Source organism: Cydia splendana, chromosome 2 (assembly GCF_910591565.1).
Source record: "Cydia splendana chromosome 2, ilCydSple1.2, whole genome shotgun sequence".
Taxonomy (NCBI): Eukaryota; Metazoa; Arthropoda; class Insecta; order Lepidoptera; family Tortricidae; genus Cydia; species Cydia splendana.
The window spans coordinates 20,151,441-20,169,637 of NC_085961.1; the positions used below are offsets into that span (position 1 = coordinate 20,151,441).

General features: G+C 38.2%; 1 protein-coding gene and 1 long non-coding RNA gene across 10 annotated transcripts in view; both read right to left on the minus strand.

Moving 5' to 3' along the window:
• LOC134805523 (uncharacterized) overlaps positions 1 to 18,197 on the minus strand; it is a 275,031-nt gene that overhangs the window by 186,611 nt on the left and 70,223 nt on the right. The gene's annotated exons all lie outside the window — the stretch shown is intronic.
• Positions 1 to 18,197, minus strand: part of LOC134805234 (protein held out wings) — a 79,956-nt gene that overhangs the window by 61,172 nt on the left and 587 nt on the right. The gene's annotated exons all lie outside the window — the stretch shown is intronic.

Genomic DNA, 18,197 nt, shown 5'->3' on the forward strand with positions numbered 1-18,197 from the left:
GCGTGCGACTCTATGGGAATTACACGGTCAAGTCGGCGCCAGCGCATCCCACACGTGGTGGCGTAAGAGAGGCACTTTCGACATTGTTTATGCAGCTTGTTAGTGTAGCGTTGCCTATCGATTATGCTCGAAGAGCGAATCTGAGATATCCGTGTGAAAAACAGGATTTTGGACCTTAATGCTGTCATAACCACTATCTAAATGCCACTAATTAGCACCCGATGTTGCACATAGATTGTTAAAAATGTGGGCAGAAAGGGTCAATCACACTACGCAATAGAAAACTTGCTAAACACTTGTGCTGATTAGCAGTATTCACGGGAAGAAACGAAACTTTGTACTCAGTGCTTTTTTACGCTTATAAGAATTTTTGTGTTCAGAAGATAAATATTATATACCTATACACAGGAAATGTCTGAACAACAGAGAGCCCAGTCTAAAAAGTATACGCGACGATTCGTGACACTATGATAACCAATAACTCACGTATCGGTAAAGGCAAATTGTGGCATCTATAAGAAAGAAACTGTCACTGCAAGTCCCACGAGCCCACGACGGCGCCTAGCCGCTCGCCACCTACATGCATCGTAGAAAGTTGAAGAACTAGACCGACCATGTTTGGACGAATTACGAAATGACTCACGCGGACTGTTTTGATTTTCACTCAACAGAAGCAAATACGAACACGCGTAGGCGAATGTCGCCAAATTTAGAAGTTCCCAGCAATCTGAATGTTGATATAGTCGCTAAAGAAATTGTACAATTGCGATATTTGCGATCGACTATTATGCTAATTGAACATACTCGTAAATTTATTGTATTGAGTATTAAATTGAGGTACTTAACTGATTTGAAAGAAAATAAAACTAGTAGTTCGCCCCGAACTGAGAACTCGCGGTTTGCCAAAAATTATATAGAGCGATTGACTTTGTTGCACCTACGTACTCGTATAATTCGACATAAAATAGTAGAAAATAATTTTCAAGAACAAAAAACCGAGATCTATGGGGCCGGTGAAAGATTATTGTACATAGACGGTGCACTATGTAGAAAAGGAGGTAAAACCACCCACTTTTGTAGTAGGTAGCATTTCGTTTCTGTAAGGGTTGCAGTTTTAGCCTCACGAACCCACTTCTCTGATAGCAGTTCGGTTCTGTGAGGATTGCAGTTCGAACCTAACCAAAACCACTTTTCTAGTAGCATTTCGTTTCTGTAAGGCTCGCAGTTCTAACCTAACCTAACCCATTTTTTTTCGGTTCTGTGAGGATCGCAGTTCAAACCTTACCTAACCCACTTAACGGCGCGTGCGGTGCGGTGTACGGGGGTTTGAGCGGGAGAGGCTAGTAAGTTTGGCATCATTATACTTTATACCTACATTTTATGGTAGGTAATCATAGTGGTTTATTTAGCTTAGGTATCAGTGGTTTTCCGGGTCAAGGTCCGAGTCCGGGTCCCGGTCCAGGTCCAAATCCAGGTCCAAGTCCGGGTCCAGGTCCGGGTTCAGGTCCAGATAAGAGCCCGGATCCAGGTCAGGTCTGGCTCCAGGGCCAGCTCCGTCAAAATCGAAATTCGAAATCGCCAAACGTGTAGTCATTGAAGAGTTCTGTTCTGACCATCATCAGCAGTTCCACTTCATCAAATGCGACAGTTTTTAATGTAAATTCTTGATTTTCTGATGAAAATACACAAATCTCTATACGCATGCCTTTAAGATTTGAGGAGTTCCCTCGATTCCACATGGATACCATCATCAGACCTCGAGCTTGGCAAAAATGTGGCTTAAAAACTTAACTTGCTTAACAACCATAACCAAGAGGACAAATCGCCAAACGTGAACTATGCGTCGTTGAAGAGTTCCGTTCTGATCATCATCAGCAGTTCCACTTCATCAAATGCGACAGTTTTTAATGAAAATGCTTGATTTTCTGATGAAAATACAAAAATCTCTATACGCATGCCTAAGATTTGAGGAGTTCCCTCGATTCCTCGTGGATCCCATCATCAGAACTCGAGCTTGACTAAAATGTGGCTTAAAAAGTTAACTTGCTTAACAAACATAATGAAGAGGACAAATCGCCAAACGTGAACTATGCGTCGTTGAAGAGCTCCGTTCTGATCATCATCAGCAGTTCCACTTCATCAAATGCGACAGTTTTTGATGAAAATGCTTGATTCTCTGATGAAAATACAAAAATCTCTATACGCATGCCTTTAATATTTGAGGAGTTCCCTCGATTCCTCATCAGAACTGGGTTTTGACAAAAACGGGACACAATCAAGAAAATAATTTTCAGAATCGGTCCAGTAATGACGGAGATATGGAGTAACAAGCATAAACCAAAATCACAATCGAATCTCCTCCTTTTGAGATTTGGAAGTCGGTTAATAAATGAGGGCGCCACTTTCTACGTAGCTGTCACATTTTTGACGTAAAATGCTTACACATGGCAACAATTTATAGTCTGTCAAGCCATTTCCATCAGTAGAAAAAAAGCGGCTAAAAAATGTAGGCGCGAAGGGTTGTCGTCCCATAGAAAATTTGAATATCGCGCCTTTTTCTACTTACAAACTTGTTTGGCCGACTATAGTATGGAAAGTTTAGAGTTCCATTTTATTTTATTCCTACTATTTTATGTCCCACTATAGGCGGCAATGGATCAAAAATCGCGTGGATATATTACAAGGTCTGTGGAGCCCTTAACTGATACTGTATCTGTGGTAAGCCGAAATATTTCCTGTCAAATGTCAAATACTTATATTATATTTATTTTTTATCTTGCTAATTATTTCAAAATGGTAAATTTAAAAAGGATATTATAAAAGAGCAAGCCGAGCACTTTCATTTGATACCAAACTCGACCATACTTTCTTGCAAAAAGATGACCAGAATAGCAAGACCCCTCACAAATAGCTTTTTAGCCTTCTAAGCTCTTCCAGCTCAATAACCCCTTGATCGTTCCTGCTCATAAAGTAATGACTAAAATATAATGCCCTCAACTACACGTTTACCCAATTTCATTTAAATTAGAACAAAGTTCTTGAGTATCAAACTATCCTCTGATAGTTCAGCTTAAAAACATCGAAATGCTGGGACGTGCCCCTAGCCAGCCGCGTGTCCCAAGTCGAATGTAAGAACTTCGTTCGCTTCGCTCGCTCGTTCGAAGAACTTCGTTCGCTTCGCTCGCTCGTTCGATTAGTGGGTCATTCTCGCATTTCGTGCAAATCGGTATTATTTGCAATTTACCAAAAATGTGATGGTGTTTTCGAATATCTGTTAATGCAAGGTTGTAACATAGGACCTAAAGTATATTGGCCCGCCATGAACAATTCTAAAAAGGTGGTTATTTTCTTTATATTTACAATTAACCCCCACTATTTTCATTCCTCTCTGCATGTAACGCGTGAAGTTAAACTTTGACCTCCATTTGAACCGTAAGATACTAAAAATAGAAAACTTGTTGTTGGTTCAGTAAACAAGTAATTTAGTTATGTTTTATATCCTATAATATTATACGCTAAGAAATTAACAATAAAACTATACAGCCTTATAAGTGATGGTCCAAGCAATTTCTTCATTACCGACGCGAGAAATGGATTAGCTATTTTTTGCTATATAGCAAGGGTATATAGCACTTCCCGCGGATACAACACATTGTTCGTCAGTCAGTTGGCCGCGTGCTACCACAGCGATCGTCCGTATGTTGCTTTTGACGAAAATACCTACGTTCTCTCGTGTCGGGAAGGAGTGTGGTTCAGTTAAATCTTCATCGCCATCTAGTGATTTATACAGTAAGTACCAATTGTACATTATTAAAATTATACCTAATTGATGTATTTTAGGGTTGCCTTTCGTGTGGCTTATTCTGCGAAATCAAGGTCTGATATCAACCGACCTAGGCGACGAAAACTTCCAAAACTTCATTCATATCTGTTTCATTCATTTCTTTTCCTTCCAATTTTGCCAGGGAAGGTAATGAACGAATTTAGAAGGTAATGAAGTATTTGAGGCAGTATACACTTAATGGATAGAGGGTTAAGTTATTATAAATATAATGTTGGTATAAGCATTTAAAACTGTATGTATTAATATATAGAGGAGCCCACTGGTGATTTTTTGGATTTAACTAGAGCGCAGTAGATTAACATAATCTGCCGCTCTACATATAATACCAGACCGCACTCAAGGACTGTGCTGAGAAATTTGACACGTTAATAAGAGACTAAGTGAGTTGGAATCATCTGATACCTGTCGACGATAAGGTAGAGAACGGGGCAAATGTTTGGAATAAAGGGCAGAAACTACAGAAACATAAACACAGGCCGATAAGCAATAATAGTGCCTCCGCCGTCAAAAGCGACAATTCCCAATCCGTGCGTGATAAATCTCAGAAAAATGATACCAGCAGTAAAAAGCGGTGTAAAATCCCTCTCAGGGCGGTGGACCATCGCAAGTTCATCCATCTGTGGAATATAGCTTGAGGATCAGAGGACATAGGGGTATATCTGCTGTTATTCATGGTGCACTGTCGATGAACTTAAGCTCAAAGGGGACTCCAAGACTTTTAAAATAGGAGTACCCTCGACAATGTATGAATCCTGTTTATTTCCAACTATGTAGCCCGATAATCGTGATCATTTCGTAAATCCAACGTCAATGGGAGTCAGACAAAAACCAACCAGTAATACTTAGTTCGGAATCCTGATTTGAAACCTTCACTGGATCTAATTTACCAAAATGTAAGGGGTCTTAACTCCAAAGTAAGTTTTTCGGGCTTCTATGCTGTTGATCCAGACTCCTTAGGTATCTGCATAAGGGGTCTTAACACCAAAGTAAGTTTTTCGGGCTTCTATGCTGTTGGTCCAGACTACTTAGCTACCTGCATATATCTTAAAGGGGTGCTTAGAGCATTTGAATGGTCCAATACACTCCATGCTTAATCTGGTACCTACTCTCCACAAGTACATATCCTCACCATTGGAAGATTTCACGGGTAAGAGCGATCCCAAAGTCAAGGTATTCTTTTCTTTCAGCTTTAGCAAAGCTGTTTGAGTCCATAATCCATGGCACGTTGTCGAAACAAGTGAAACCATTATTCCTGTGCAACACTCAGCATGGTTTCAGAGCGAAACGGTCTGTGAAAACTAACCTGACCTTGGTTGACACCATCTCAGAGCATCTGGACATTGATATCCTGATAGACGTCCTGTATTATGATTTCCGAAAAGCCTTCAATCGTGTGGGTAACGATGTATTCCTACACAAACTAGACGCTATTGGGTTCAATCCACATTTGCTTAACATTTTTGCCAGTTATCTGCGTGATCAACCGCAGTATGCAACGACCAGCATGACCACTTCGTACCAGATCCGTACCATACTCGTTCTGGTGACAGCCAAGATTCAATCTTGGGGCCTTTCCTATTTGGAATAATGGTCAATGACCTGCCCTCGGTTATCCATAAAGCTCGTTGTCTACTCTACGCCGACGATCTTAAATTGGTATATTGAGTTGAGAAGGAGGAGGATTGTAAGTTGCTGCACGAGGATGTTTCATCTCTGTTCCAATGGAGTCGGGATAACAAACTGACTTTCAATGCGGCTAAGTGTCAAGTGTGTAGTTTTAATCAAGCCCTATTTCCTACACATGCTCAATTTTTTCTTGGACCTGAGCCAATAGACTCTTAGATCAATAGACTCTTGTAATAACAAGAGTCGTCTCAGTAAAGGATCTTGCGGTCATATTCGATACGCGGCTAACATTTCACGACCATATCAAAGCACTTGGTACTGTAGCTTCAGTAGATTAGGCTTTGTCACTCGCAACGTCAAAGAATTCCATGACCCTTGCCCCATAAAAGTTTTTTACAATGTTCTGGTCAGAAGCAAGTCGGAGGCGTCAGCATTAGCCTGGATCCCTTACGAGTCAACGTACATTCTACTATTGGAAAAGGTCCAAAAGATCCTCCTTCCTTAGGAGGTCCTTAGGATGTATTACCAAAAAATATTTATTTTAGGAACCCTGGGCTTCATTTCTTTGGAGGTGAGGCACAACTTAAGCCTACTACTTTTAGCTTGTTGGGCTTTTCGTGGAGACTCTGGCTGCCTTGAACTAGTAGAGAGGCTTGTAAGACTTTTTGTACCGGACATTAGAAATATAACCCTTAGGCTTCTCCTGGTGCATCTCCTGTTGACTCATGAGTGCTTGAGGTTTTGCGAGTTTATGTAGCTACGGTGGATGGATTGGCAGTCGAGTGTATTTGGATGTTAATTTTAAATTAAAGTATGTAGTTTCTCAGTGTGTTGGTGACAAGACTGATGTAGTGCTGTGTAATCATTAAATAAATAAACAGTACAAGAAATACGTCTTCAATCACGTAAATTGTGCTTGACAATCGCTACAAGCTAGGTGGTAAATCATAAGTCGCGATTGTCAAGCCGGAGTATTTGTTAAGTCGGCTTGATCGTCTGCACAGCGCTTAAGACACGTGATTTCAATGTTGTTCATTATATTAATGGTGTTAATTTTCGTTAACTGAAGTTTTTTTATTGCGATTTCATAAGTTTGTTTCATTACCCTCCACTGATAAAATTACCATCCATGCCCATTTCATTACCAGCGCGTAGTTCATTACCACCAGTCTTATTAAAAGAAAAGGAATAAGGTTACGAAGGTGCCTTTAGCATAAAAGTGTCAATAAATGAATCCACAATGCATGAAAACCCAAAAATTTACCATTTAAAAGAAAATTTACAAATCGAGAGAACATCACCGATTTGCACGACATGAGAGAACGACCCTAGTAACTATCCGACCGTATTTAGAACTGCTGTTAGATTGATTTACACACTCTTGCGAGTGGCAAGCTTTTATTTCACTTGTAATGTACCTAGGTAATATGTAGGTATGCTTGTGAGGGTCAAATCTTGCAAGTTAAATTATACCCACTTCCCGGTTTCCGATGAAGCTGAAAAATTGCATACGTGTGTATACGTCGGGTATGTTTAGTATAAGTACATACTTTTTTACTTTTGATGTAGGTACCTATTGTAAGTATACGTAGTAGGCATAATAATAACATTTTAATTTCGGTAATCAGTGATCAAAAATCAAATACGCACGTTCTATACTTACTTGTAAATTTGTGGAATAAGTACAGCCTTTAATGGAGCTTCATTCATGAGATATCGATATTTTCATACCTATACGACTTAAATAGGTACTATTTATAATCGGCCATCTATCTACATATAGGTAAGTATATTTACTCGCCCAAAATGTCATGTGTCTGGGTGAGAAATATAATGTATGCTAATCTGCTAACGTATCAGCAATTTCTAATACTTTCTCACAATAAATAAACTAGTTTTAACGTAGTAGGTATTACCATTTCTTCGCAAGTGGTAAAAACAATGTGACATTGCAAAAACTAGAATATTCTGATTTTGTCACACAAGTCTAGCATGTTTTTTGTCGTTTTGACAGACATTTTGTCGTAGCTTTTATTGACAGAGGAAAAAATACAGAAACGGAAAGATTACTATGATTGATTACGATTTACGATAAGTTTATTACCTTGTTTAAAGAGATTACTATCATTATTGGGGATTATCGCTACACTACATTAGATAAAGGCGCCACAGATTTTAAAACATCTTAATCCTGTTAAAGTATTAGATATCACGGTACGTGAATTATCGTTCTTGATAAGTTTGTGGTCTTAAGTTTCTTAAATGTCTGTTTGTCCGTCCGCCCGGGGCTTAGCTTAGTTGTCATAATACGTTCTACAATGCAGTAGTTTAGGAAAGATGTACCCACCTACATACTTAACGCGGACAATGTAATCAAATAAATTAATAATTTACGGATTCGTTTATGAGATACGATTTAAGTGTTAATTTTTTGTAGTCCTTCGTTACCACAGTCACTCTGACGACTAACTTGACAGAAATAAGAAGGTTCGACATTTAGCTATTCATACTTATTTCCGGCATATTTACTATTACTATACCTACTTAACAGAAAATATTTTAAAATTCGGAAATTATTGATTTAATCTATGTATTAAGTAGGTAGGTACTTATAAATATTTTAAAAGAGGTCAAATATAACATAACAGTGAAACTTGACTATAGAATTTACTACCTATGGGAAATATTCTCGAGCGAGAAATTCCCCATGCAGATGGGAGAACATTCTCGAGAACGGCACAACTCTAATCTTGACAAAGTACTATGTTTTCGACATAATTTTATTCAAGTATCGACTCAAGTGGGTGCTGCGTAAAATATCAACAGTCACAACCATAGTAGCAGTGACGACCCACACCGTCATCAATAAAATAACGAAAACCTTTTTTGTCTAAACAAGCGAGATTTATTCGCCCATTGTACTATGTGGGTCAACAGTTTTCCAGCGAGCTGTGTTTACTTTGACTGCTAACAAACGTCCATTGTGACCACTGGTGTATTAAACCAGTGCATGTTTGTACATTACCACGCATTAGTAATGTAAATTCATCAAGATCAATACTCACTGGAGACTAGAACGTCGTTTGTCAAAACATAGCGAAGCGGACAAATAGAATGTGTATCTAATTGTCTTCCTGTTTACAAAATAGAGACTTACTGAAGCGGAATATGCTTTCTAGTTAGTTTACCCAAAGTTTACCCTTTATGCCAAACTGCCCTGACGATGGGAATGGGTTGTAAGTAAGAGAGATCATACCTACTCATACATCAAAAAATTATTCCCTTAACGAAATGCAAGGCACCCAGCTGTATGAGCACCAACTGGAAAACTGGTAGCGGAAATCTGAAACGGTCTAATTTCCTAATTTTTGATGCTTTTAAGCGGTTACCATTACCATGACCGTTATTTCGTTGCCTTCTTGTAGGTATCCTTTCATTTCACAGGCTCGCTCGTCCATAGTGTCCGTTTCACATAGCACTCCCACGGAATACCTTATTTAGTCGAGATAACGCATAGACTTCCGCCGGATTTTGTTAAGGTTCATCACTTGGAAATTACTTATCAGGATGGTCGGCGTACAAAAATGTTACGACAATACATCTTCTGAATTTAAGCCTGTATGCAGTGATAAGTAAGTATAGGATGCGGTCGCAGCTTATGTTTATCTAAAGTTGTTGATCTTAACTGAGAACCCTGGGAGAAATAGATAGGATACGCAGGTCGCAGGTACACAAACACATGTACCTACACTATACACATTCCACATTATTGGTACCTATTCAGAGTTTTTATGAATATCAGATCCTTTAGGTTCCAAATTCAAAAACAAAGCAACTGCTTCTGGGTCTCAGGAGGTTGTAGCATTATTATAAAGACAAGATAAAAAGTCTGCCTCTTACGATCAGGTATATACCTACAGGTGGGTATATTTTTAATTATATTTAATTGAAACTGATAGCAAGCATCTTAAAGGGGCTAGTAGTTGTAGGCGTCGTCGAAAGGCCTACAATTAATCTAACCCGGTCCACCCATCAAGTCACCTTCGTCGACTGTAGGCTGCCAGCTCCCACGCTTTGAATCAACCTTTTTGTTTGCTTCCCCACAAAGACTGACGACTAGTTGGCTGATCTCAGCTGGTTTGCTTAGTTGCTGAATATTCACATATGCTAAGCAATGTTTGCCTGGGAGGTGATAAAATTCAATCATGTTGTTTCTTAAGGCAATTATGATAAATTTGTTGATAATTATGCATTTCAATTAAATTATCCCGTTTCAGCATAACTCTGTAATGGAAAATGCGGAATTCTTAAGTGCGCTTCACAAACGCTATTGTGAATGGAAAAGGCTTTACACGTAAAACAACATTTTATGGGACAAAGGCGAATTTCTTCACAAAGAGCAAATAACCATTTTTCAAACTATCCAATTCAATAAATCATGTTAGCGCGTAGGAGGCTAAACTGTAAAATATTACGGAACCGAAAAGCTAAAAGCGTTTTAGGTTTGTTTGTGAGTACGCGTAGGCCTCGAGTAACACCCACAGGACAGGTTCGCTCTGCATTCTGAAGCGATTGATTTTCATTTCAAATTACAGTGCTCACGCGCACGCTGCCTACGCGCCCTTCCCGAACGCATTCTTGTTGCGTTCAAGTACACTAAGCACGATGGTCACCCGCTTTCATTAACATTCCAAGTATTTGTCGCTTGATTGTGGGTTGGCGGAACAAAAGGTAATGTTCCTGCCGTTCTTAAATTATAGACGCCATTATTTAGCTGAAGACACACGGGAACGGAATGATTGCTGGTATTGTTCTAAGCTTGCTTTGTAAGCGTATCATTACATTTTCTTGTTTGTATGCACTCACAACATAATTTTTCTCTACCTTAGAAAAATATTTATCATTAGTAAAGTGATCACGTCGCTTGAACGAGGCGGAGATACGTGTAGCGGCATTGTCGTGGGAACTATGAAGAATAGGCCTCAGTGTGATCCAGATTTCTAGAGATGCAATACGTAGCCTTATCGAGGTCGCGCCGACGAGATAATGAGTCGCGTGTCAATATTAAGTTTCTAGGGCATTTCTCAGATCGAAACTTGTCTAGGGTAGAGAGTGTCTATGTAAACTGCTTAGCTTTCCCCATTTTCAATCATTCAACGCCTGTTGAACCTGATTAACTTGAAATGGGAAGTGAACGAGATATAATTTTATGAAAGTACTTCGTCAAAGTCTTTTGACACATGCAATGTATTATTATATATCTAAATCAGTCTAAAGGAAAAACTATGTTCGTCGAACTTTAAAGCACACGCAGTACAGTTCTATACGAGACGGCAGCAAAATGTTCATAAAAACAGAGATCAGAGCCATCAGAAGACGCCCTTATAAGGTGCGTACGGCGACAGCGGCGGCGCTGTTGACCCATAAATAATTTAGTCCATAATAACAAAGCTATAATTCGAAGACCGTCAGACGTTTTAGACATTTTAATTATAAGCAGCCCACAGCCTGTTACAACCTGTTGGAGAGGGACTGGTACAACCTTGGCTTCTACACCTCCGCGCTACCCACGACTACCCTCATTTGGTCATCAGCGTAGGCGCAATCGCCTAATCACAAGCTAAGCAACTACATAATGAATGACCCAACTCACTTTTGCTACAGGGTTGCGGAATCGTCAACATCAAAGTGCGTTGCGCCTACGCAAACGCAATAATTACAATATTATTTACTGGCCTTAGATTAATAATGATAAAATAATTTGTTTGCAATAAGTATCAATGAGCTGCACTCAAATCAATGAGTAGATCTACATCTCTTCTTATTACTTTTATTTATTTATATAAATATCTGGGAGACCGAGCTTTGCTCGGTAAACATTAAAACTCAAAAATGCGCGTTTTCCCAGTGATAAGACCTCTGTCCCTCTTTACGCCCCGCTTAGAAGATCAGTTTCAGGCACTAACTCTCCAATAACTATGCAGGTTATGTAAAATTGCTAATGGTTGCTGTGACAAAGCGGATATATGCACTATGATCCACTAAATAAATTTATAACATCTGTCCGAAAATATTTCCTAAAACATAAATAATTAGAAAATAAGTTTAAATTTAGATATTTCTTTAGTTGTTTACTTAATATATGTTTTGCATGCGGTGTTTACCTGTAAGTGGTTGTGACATCACGCCCTACATGTATTAGCTTGTACGTTTTAAATGTATCGATGTCAACACTCGTCGGTGAACCTTAATAAAATAAATAATTAAATGTGTCGCCCCCGAAAACCCCCATATAGCAAATTTCATCGAAATCGTTAGAGCCGTTTCCGAGATCCCCGAAATATATATATTTAAATAAATAAATATACAAGAATTGCTCGTTTAAAGATAAATACATGCCGTAAGCATTTGTAAAAACCATAAATATCGCTTATTAGTAGGTATTACGTACCACACGCATTTGCCAAGTAGACAAACCTGTCAGCCACTTACTAAGGCTATTAAACTCCATTTTATCTCTTCTCTTATCTCAGTTTAATCTGCAAATGGAGCATGTGAAACATGACTGATAAACCTTATCTGTAAATCTGGTAAGTATATTAAAACTACATTCTTTTCTCTCTTATCCGTAATCGTACAATTGCTAACTGATTATTCATTGATGGCCCTTATCTTGTAGTGGATAGATACATAAAATATTACCGGTACAGGCATTGTTGCGACTGACAAATTGGTATATTTACTTTCGTGAACACATTGTTATCTAGCGGTGTTCACATTGGATGTAGTCGGAATGTAAACAGCCCAATTGCTCAGTTCGATATGTAAACATGATCAAATGAAATTGCTTGTGATGATTATGTACTGTATTGTTAAATGTCAAGGAACAACAATGTGGCAAGTGACATGCTAAATTCCTTGTTGAACTTCGAATGACATTTCAAAAATATTTAATTAGTAACTTCAAGTTCTCTGCTTGGTTTCCAGTGTTTGACATGCCGCAAGTCATTATAATAATGGTGTTTTCTTTTCCAGTGTAGGTAGTTCCTCAATTCGGTGTAACACGATACCCACCACGCCTGTCGTCTGTCAGCTTGCCGTCGATATTTTCGTCAACTCTTTGCGACTGGACCGGCGACGCGTCAAACAAACCATAAAACGATCTGCGCTCCTATTTATATTTGGACAGCAGCAAATAATTTAAAAACAATTTTAAACCGCCTATTTCTCAATCTACTTCAAGTTAGTCAACATCAAATGTCTACGTACCTACTTACTGCAAAGTTATCAAAGCTTAATTTAATAAAAAATTCTAGCCTTTTCGAAACACTTTGATCTTTATGGTTAATGTTAAGCCAACATGTTTTTTTAAGAGTTGTGTAATCAGAATATGGCCCATCGTGGTATTTTTCCACCTGTTTATTTTTTGGGAAATTCGTCTTATACGCATCAATTCATTTTTTAGGGTTCCGTACCCAATAGGTAAAAACGGGACCCTATTAGATACCTACCAAGACTCCGCTGTCCGTCTGTCTGTCACCAGGCCTCATGAACTGTGATAGCTAGACAGTTGAAATTTTCACAGATAGTGTATTTCTGTTGCCGCTATAACAACAAATACTAAAAACAGAATAAAATATTTTTTTAAGTGGGGCTGCCATACAACAAACGTGATTCTTTTGCCGTTTTTTGCGTAATGGTACGGAACCCTTCGTGCGCGAGTCCGACTCGCACTTGGCAGGTTTTTTTCTAGTAAGTATGAACATACGTGGCAATATAATTGTTACTCGTAATTTAATTCAAATTCATCTAAATATCGCGTATGTGCTAATCTCCAAACAATACTCCTGTCTTCTACGAGTAGTAGGTATAAATAGTTCAAGAAATATGGTATTGTACTTGTTTGTCCCTATTGAAATTTCCAATGCCTCTGAGCGAGACCAATCAATTTAGCAGTTTAGCACATTTCGTACATAACTCATTTAAATGTGTCTCAATATTAGTTGGGCTACTTAAATATGCGGCCAAATGCTTCTCTTTCTACTTACATACCTATCGTTGTCTCGTACCTCTTGAGTACCTACTTACAGTACTTAGGCAGGTATCGAACTCCTATGTTGTAGGTTGTAGGTCGGTACCCTTATATTTAGGTCACTGTGATGTACCTCATAAGGAAAAATCGGAACCCTTATAGGATCAACTTTGTTGTCCATCGTCCGTCCGTCAGTCGGTCTATCAAGTCAAGACCCTTTATATGGGGAATTCGTGGAGGTATCGAGTTGAAATTAAAAAAAAAACATAAGTATGAAATTTGGCAAGTACTTAATGTCTAACACTACAAGTACCTACAGGGAAAAATCTGCAAACTATGAATTTGTAAAAAAAAAGTTGAATTTGTATGGAACCCTCGGTGGGCAAGTCCGACTCGCACTTGGCCGGTTTTTTTGTATGCCGATGGCTACTGATGTAATTACTAAGTATTAAGAATGCAACTGTACCCGGTATATAGAAAACTTTAGAAACACACATAACACATAATACCTGCATGGTAAATAGGTACCTACCCCGTTTTTTTTTCATAGTAATTGAAATACCCTATTTTAGGGTTACGTAACTCAAAAGGAAAAAACGGAACCCTTATCACTCGTGCGTCTGTCTGTCTGTCCGTCTGTCACAGCCTATTTTCTCCGAAACTACTAGACCAATTAAGTTGAAATTTGGTACACATATGTAAGTTTGTGACCCAAAGACGGACATGTAACGTAAACAAATGAATTTTAAACATGGGGGCCACTTTTGGGGGGTAAATGAGAAAATTAAAAAAGAAAGTTTTTCAAACTATATCGTGTTACATATCAAATGAAAGAGCTCAATGAGAGAATCTCAAATGTATTTTTTTTCATAATTTTAGAATAAACAGTTTAGAAGTAATTCAAGAAAATAGGCAAAAAATGACCCCCCCCCCCTTTATCTCCGAAACTACTGGGTCTAAAATTTTGAAAAAAATACATTAATAGGTCTTTACCTATAGATCACAGGAAAACCTAGTAGAAATATGTAGTCAAGCGTGAGTCCGACTAATTACTTAGTCTATGATCCGACCCCTACGGGTTTTTTTAAAGGCAATTCACTCGCGTTTCACATATAAAAAATACATTGTTAAAAATTGAGTAATGTACGGAACCCTTGGAACGCGAGTCCGACTCGCACTTGACCGGTTTTTTTAAAGTTTATTACGTTTCTCATGGATCCATGAAGTATTTATTTTGTGGTAACAAAACTTTTTTTTTCTTATTAGGTTCAGAAGCATCTTGATTCTGGTAAGTGATAATAATTGTAATTACCTACTAACAAGACATTTTCAACATGCTAGCCAGCTGGTGCCAAATGTTACATACTTTTACCTAGGTACTTATTTTAAAACACTCCATATTTGTATGAAACTCGGGCTTATGACAAGAACCAACCATACTCGCAGTTTAGTAATCTTTGTAATTTAGTAAAAAAGGTAACTGTAAATCATACACGTGACGACAAATATGACAGTCGGCAATGTCGCCCCAATAGACCTTGCTTTGCCACTGGACGTGACTTGGATTATAATGATTTTTAAGTCGTTGGTTGGTCGTATAGGTATACTTAGTTACATATTTGTATAGTTTTTTTTCATTGAAATTTGCTTCAGTTGGCAACGAGCAAATTAACAGGTAAAAATTCTAAGCTTAACAAGCTCCGCAGATTGGCCAGAGCAGAGGAAGACCGAAAGATATGTGGCGGGAGGTCCAGTACGTCTACCATCAGTTTTAACATTGACATAACGCTCACGTCTACGTAATTTACTTTCTGTACATCTCGCTTGCACTAATATGCGAGTACGAGCGAGATGCATAGAAAGTAAGTTACGTAGACGTGAGCGTATATGTCAATGTCAAAACTGATGGTAGACGTACTGGACGCATTTTGAATGGACTGCCGATGAGTAGCGAAACAGGGATTGTTTGTTACTAGTAAAGGAGTGTATAGAGAGTTACTGTCATGGTAAATTATGTAGCCACAGTACATTTACTGCCATCTTTCGACAGAAGATTAAAACTGTTAGAACGCCATTTGACTTTGATCCTTATTCTTTCACTAATATGTGTTAATTTGTTAAATATTGAAATTAACGCCATCTACTCGACTGTAGGCCAAAGGTTATGGCGCCATCGCTCGAAAAGATTGCAGCATACCTTTGGCCTACTGTCAAGTAAAATTTAACAAATTAACACATATGTATCAGTGAAAGAATAAGGATCAAATTCAAATGGCGTTCTAACAGTTTTAATCTTGTGTCGAAAGATGGCAGTAAATTTACTTTGAAAATCCGTCTCTATTTCAAATTATCTTTGTTACCATTGACATACATATCTAGGGACTGGCTTTACGGACAATAATAATGAGGCATGACAGGGGCCAGTACAGCGGTGTGACACCGGTACAACGCGATTGGTTGATGAGTTCGCATCACGCGCGCTATTGGTCGCAACTAGTTGCGTTAGACTGTACGATTGGCTGGAATTCGTGAGTCACACCGCTAAACTAGTACCATTTTTAGTGCCCGTAAGGCCAGTCCATACGTTAATGTTTGTTACTAGTTTATGTATACCTTGTGTCTCTACTCATCCCGGATACTATGAAAAACCAGCTGAAAACTGTTTCAGTTTGTTTGTCGGCCACAGAACAGAATTCATAATTATGATTCACTCTTCATTTAATCTTAAATTGGTTCATGATTCATGGCATAGCAAGCAATAACTGAAACTAATATCCAAGCTAATAAACTTTTAAGTTTGAGACATGCACATGTTGCCTTTTTGTATTTTTTATTTTCCTAATTCTTAGTTATAGTCTGTATCTTTAGGTACCTACTTAAATAAAAGTAAACAAAATCTACCCTCAAATGACTCCTTAGTCCTTAAGCCGGTTGAGGGTAGATGAAAACATCACATGATCAAATAATGTAGGTTAAAGTCAGGTCGTTCAGTGACAGATCCAGGCGCTTTTTTATTTGGTTGGTTATTACTTTTATTTAAATACCTAAAGATACAGAGTAATAGCTGCAGCAGTGGATGAAACTCCCCACTGTAGTAAAATAGGTAAATACTTAGGTATGTAGGTTAAGATTAGTTTGTAATTTCACTAACACTATTTTATAAGTTGAGTGTAAATGTAACTAACCACTATTGGATTTATATCCGACATAAAATTATTTTATTTATTTATTTAAGCAACAGTAAAAATAGAACAAGTGAGGAGTCTTTTCAAAAGGGCTTATATCTCTATGAAAACCATACAAAAATAAGTCCTTACGCTAACACGTTACAAGTTGGTGCACCTTTTAGGGTTCATAGTTCGTACCAAAAAGGTAAAGAAGGAGCCCTTATGGTGCGACTCTGTCCGTCTATCTGTCTGTCACATTGCTAAATATCTCGAGAACGACTTACGCTATCCATTTGAAATTTAGAATAGATAGTTAGGCTAACCCAAACGCATTTAGTGTTTTTTTTAGGAATTATTTTTAATCGTCCCTAAAAAAAGTCCTTTTTTTGCTGTTCAATTAGGTTTATATAAGGTAATTTAGGCTAATCGTTTAAATATGTCCCATTTTTCATTTACTGCGGAAAATGCCCAATATGAAGGGAAAGGGGGCAAAAATTAAATAAGTCTAGTTATTAGGTCAAGTGGAGTAGGTAAGTATCATTTGAGAGAGCTCGAGTTGTACCTACATTGCAAAACATTTCTTTTTTAATTTTGTTTTTACAATGAAAAAAAAATTAAGTTAAGCAGTTTCCGGGGCTAGCTCTTAGTCTTTGAACTTTTATATGAACACGCTCATTTAATCTAAGTGCCGTATCCGTTTTTGGGTAAAATAAATAAATAGTAGGTATTTGGTGCACGTTTCCCGGAAACTAGGTGTGCAACAGGATAAAAGTACCTATTGTAATTGTTGAGATAGGAGTAAGTAATTAATAAACTGGAAAATCAGGTTGATAAACAATTGAATGAGTTTTCCAATGGTGGTTAGTGTCGTTACAGCTGTTATACGCGGCGAGTGGTTAGACACGGTTGAGATAGGTAGTTTACCTACACCCTTATGTCCCGTCCCTTGTAAAAATTTTCCTCATAAAATGAGACTGTAATTATTTTAAATTAATTTCAAATTACAAATTAATAATCACCTTCTTATTATCTTAAATTAGCTATCTTACCTATATTAATCAAAACAATAACCTAAGGAATTTATATCTAGGTAAGTACACACAGTTGTCACAACAAGTTGCCATTTACTTGTTTAATTGAAATCTAAACAGTGACACGCCTGTAAGGCGGCGTAAGTAGCCGAGATAAGGGCTACTACCGCAGGCTGGTTGCAATAAAACAAGGCTACGGCGTGCGCCGGCGCCGCGGCCGGCCGTACACATCTCGTGGAGACCGACCGTACGGTACCTACGCGCGGCGACATTCCGCCAGTCCCGCGGAATGCGCGGCCCTACAACAGGTTACAGGGCGACCAATATCCTTCGCCCTGCTTGCCCATAATATTATATAACGTATGGCCTCACATCTGTGTATCCACTGCGATAATTAACAGAGATTTATTTACAACAGCTGTCCTGTCAAATGAAGAATGTTTCGCTAAACCCGTTTAATACTTAGATACTATTTCATGTCTCTTCTCCGCGACAAT